Raw genomic sequence first — 4,762 nt, 5'->3', positions numbered from 1 at the left:
CTTTTTGTGGGGAGATCTTGGTGTTATTATCTTTTTTATTTAATTATAAGAGTAATGTGTGCTCATTGTGTGAAATGTTAAAAAGTAAAAAAATGTTGTCACTAGAAAGAAACCCACTTTCTTAGTTGCTTTTTTGAAATTATTTTTGTTTATGTATATGAGTATTTTACCTACATGTATCTCTGTATACCATGTACATGCCTGATGCTGTCAGAGGCCAGAACAAAAGAGTTGGATCCCCTGGAACTGAAGTTACAGACTGTTATTAGCTGCAGAATGGGTGCTGGGAATTGAATGAAGCTCCTCTAGCAGAGAGTCATCTCTCCAGCCCCCTTAGTTTCTTTTTCAATTGTGACAATATATATATATAACCAAAGAGAGGAAATCTTGTTTTAGCTCCCAGTTATGAGGGTGTAAGCAAAGGTATCTAGATCTTGGAGCTCCTGATTATATTCTACCTACAGTCAGAAGAGAATAATGAATATGTATGTGCTAATGCTCTACTATTTTTGTACAGGGAATGGTTATGCTCACAGGTATGATGGATCTTCCTAACATTAAAGTAATGAAGATAATCCCTCACAGGCATGCCCAGAAGTCCATCTTCCAGGTGATTTTGGATTTTTATCATTGTGGCAGCACTGAAAATCATATCAACCCTTCGGAATATAGCTAATGTTGACATCTGTGTGTATTTCTACTCCCTTTTTTTGTCCAAATACAATGTATAGATAAGGACATTTTGTCTTTTCATTGGTGGATTTTACCACATAGTCTCTGTCTTGTGATCTAGTGTAATGTCAGTTTTTGGAGACAAGACTTTATTATGTTGCCCAGGCTGGCCTCAAGCTCAGTACACCCTTACCTTTACAGATGTGTTATCACAGCTTACAGATAACAAGATATTTTGTTTTCCAAAACTGGAGATCAAACCAAGTCCTCATACAATACAAGCGGCTGCCATAGAACCAAGCCGTACTCAAGCTTTAGCATGTTTCTTCATGGTAGTTGGCAGATACTGATTAATAATTACAACTGCCTGTGGCGAGCCACAAGAATATGTTATAAGGAGTCCATCTGTGTATTAATGCTATACCTTGACCAGGCCAATGGTCAGTCAAGTGGGAAGCTGATAGTAAATCACAACATGTCCACACGGTTGGGTTTGCCGGGCGGACTGCCTAATTATTTCCGGCTCAAAATAGCACACGCGGCCATGTAATCTACATGCATGCGTGGAGTAGCCACATGCGGTCCTGTACGTGTGCGCGGCCCACTCTTTAAAAAGCCGGCGCCATTGGTCTCTCTTCTCTCTCCTCTTCTCACTCACGTGTGTGCTTCACACAGGCCTGTCACCTCTATCCTCTATCCTATATTAATAAACAGCTCTTCTGTGGATTTATCGTGTTCGGGACGTGTTCCTTGCGGGGTAAGAGCGCCAAAATAATAACTAACAGAAGCCACTTAGCATGGACTATTTGGTGTTACACAGCTTAATATTCAGCTGTGCCTTGTTATGAATTTCTCGTGAGTACAATTCCCATAGAATGTGTGTGTGAACTTCCTGCTTGGGCCAGTACTTGGCCAAGCAGGAGGTATATGCATAGCTTCGTTTCTTGTGCAAATGAAGCTCAGCTCATCCCTTTGCCTTGAGGCCTAGTGGCTCCCAGAGCAGTTGACTGAGAACAAAGGATATTTTTGCATATCAAGGTAAAAGGTGGAAGGTAGGGTGGAGCAAGATTCCTGAGGAGACAGAGAATGAATGGCCTGGGGAAGAAGAAACAGGCATTTTCCATAGGGGCAGATAGAACTGCATGAACAGAGGTTTTGTAGATGGTAAGGCAGAACTCTATATTATAGAGTTCATCAGAGCCAGTAGTAGAGAGCAAGTAGAGATGGAGGGCGTAGAAACAGAGGATGAAGATGAGGCTGGAAGCATAAAAGCTTAGTTGCTAGCAGCAATATGAGAGGATAGTAAAAGGGGACAAAGAGGAACTGAGCGTCAGGATGGAACTGAAGCTATATAGACAGGATTTCATCCCAGAGAAATAAAGTAGACAGATAAAGAGCTTGGTGTATCTAGATTTTTTCCTGCTCTGAATGCCTAATAGAGCTATAGCTGTATAAACAGAATTTTGTCTTAGAGGAATAAAGTTAACAGACATAAGAGCATAGTGTACATAGATTTTTTTTCCCCTCAGATATCCCACACTGGATGTAGAGTCTTCCCAGGACTCTGGGCAATACATAACTACCACCTTTCCTGTACTAGTCTGTTTTTGACAAAAATTCTCAAATTTTAATATACATTTAAATATTAGTAAAATACAAGTCATTACCATCTTAACCACTTTTTTGCTTATTTATTTTTTACATCCCAATCCAAGTTTCCCCTCCCTCCCCTCTTCCCAGTTCCTCCTCCCCCACCCTATTAACTTCTCCACGGTTTCTCTTCAGATACAGGTGTGCCTCCCATGGCTATCAGCCAGCATGGTATATCAAGTTGCAGTGAGACTAGGCCTTTTCTCTTCTATTAAGGTTGGGTGAAGCAATCTGGTAGGGGGAGAGGGGCCCCTAACATAGTCAGAGACAGCCCCTGCTCTCACTGTTAGGAGTCTCACCGGAAGACCAAGTTACACAACTGTAATATATATGCAAAGGTCCCAGGTGAGACTCATGCAGGCTCCCTTATTCTTAGTTCAGTCTCTGTTAGCCCTATGAGCCACCATTAGTTGGTTCTATGGATTTTCTTGTGCTGCCCTTAATACCACGGGGTCCTACAATCCTTCCCCTCTTTCAGAGAATTCCTTCCCTGAGCTCCGCCTAATGTCTATGGTTCTCTGTGTTTTTTTTTTTTTTACATTGGTTGTTGGGTGAAGCCTCTCTGATGACAGTTAGGCTAGGCATCAGTCTATGATTATAGTAGAATATCATTAGGAATCATTTCATTGACTTTCTTTTGTCATTTAATGTTTGGTTCTATCCTAGGTCTCTGAAGTATCCTGCCTCTGGGGCCTGGACCTCAGGGTTAACCTCCCTCTCTGCTCCCTATTAGGGTATGTGTCTCTAGTTATGCTAGTCACTAGTTGGTCACTCTCACAATTGTTGTGCCATCTTTACCCTGGTACATCTTATAGGCAGGACAAATTGTAGGTTGAAGGGTCTGTGGCTGAATTGGTGTCCCAGTCCCTCCCCTGGAAGTCTTGCCTGTGGAGACTCCATGTCCCCCATTGCTAGGAGTCTTAGCTAGGGTCATCCTCATGTATTCCTGGGAGTTTCCTTTGCTCTTTCTAGCTCATCCCAGAGATGCCCCCAGATTTCTCTACTTCATCCTCTCCCCACCTGATCCCTCCTGTTCCCATCACCACCACTCCCATCCAGACCCCTCCCCCTGTCTACTTGTCTATTCTGTTTTTTCCTTCACAATGAGATTCATGCATCCTGCCTTGAGCCCTCATTACTTAGCTTCTCTCTGGGTCTGTGGATTATAGCATGGTTATCCTTTATGGCTGATATCCACTTATAAGTGATAACATACTATGATTATCCTTCTGGGTCTGGGTTACCTCACTCAGGATGATCTGTTCTAGTTCCATCCATTTGCCAACAAATTTCCTGATGTCATTTTTTTTACAGCTGAGTAATATTCTATTGTGTAAATGTACCACAATTTTTTTTATTCATTCTTCAGTTGAGGAACATCCAAGTTGTTTCTAGTTTCTGGCTGCTGTGAACATAATTGAGCAAGTGTCCTTGTGGTATGGTGGAGCGTCCTTTGGGTATATGCCTAGAATTGATATAGCTGGGTCTTTAGGATATTATTCCCTGTTTTCTAAGAAACTACCATATTGATTTCCAAAGTGGCTGTACAAGTTTGCATTCCTACCAGCAGTGGAGGAATGTTCCTCTTGCTCCACATCCTCTCCAGCATAAGCTGTCACTTGTGTTTTTGATCTTAGTCATTCTGACAGGTTTAAGATGGAATCAGAGTCCTTTTGATTTGCATTTCCCTGATAGCTAAGGATGTTGAACATTTCTTTAAGTGATTCTTGGCTGTTTATGACTCCTCTGTTGAGAATTCTCTGTTTAAGTCAGTACCTCATTTTTTAATTAGATTTTTTTTTTGATGTCTAGTTTCTTGAGTTCCTTATATATTTTGGATATTTTTCCTCTGTCAGACACGGGTTTGGTGAAGATCTTTTCCCGTTCTGTAGTTTTGTTCTTTTGACAGTGTCCTTTGCCTTACAGAAGATTTTCAGTTTCATGAGGTCTCATTTGTTAATTGTTGATCTTAGTGCCTGCATGATTGGTGTTCTGTTCAGGATGTTGTCTCCTATGAGGCTATTCCTCACTTTCTTTTTTTTATCAAATTCAGTGTATCTGGTTTTATGTTGACTAACCATTTTTTTTGAGACAGTCTTAATTGTGTAGTCGTGCTGGCCTGGAACTTAGCATGTAGATCAGGATGGCCTTGAACTCAGAGACCCTGCTTCTGCCTTCCAAATACTGGGATTAAAGGTATTTTATTTCTGTGGCATTAAGTAAAATTACATGAAGTAAAAGTGCTGTGCTTTAATCACCACTATCCATCCAGAGAACTTTGTTCTTGCAAAACTGACTCTGTCCTACTAAATAGTAACTCTCCGTTTCCAACTTCTACTACCATGATACTCACCGTTTCTGTGGCTTGGACTATTCAAATGTACCATAGATGTATAGACATACAGTTGGGTCCTTTTGTGACTAGGTTATTGCAGTCCTT

Source organism: Onychomys torridus, chromosome X, assembly GCF_903995425.1.
Source record: "Onychomys torridus chromosome X, mOncTor1.1, whole genome shotgun sequence".
In the NCBI taxonomy this organism is placed as follows: Eukaryota; Metazoa; Chordata; class Mammalia; order Rodentia; family Cricetidae; genus Onychomys; species Onychomys torridus.
The sequence above is the reverse complement of the archived record's forward strand: the minus strand, read 5'-3'. Positions refer to the sequence as shown.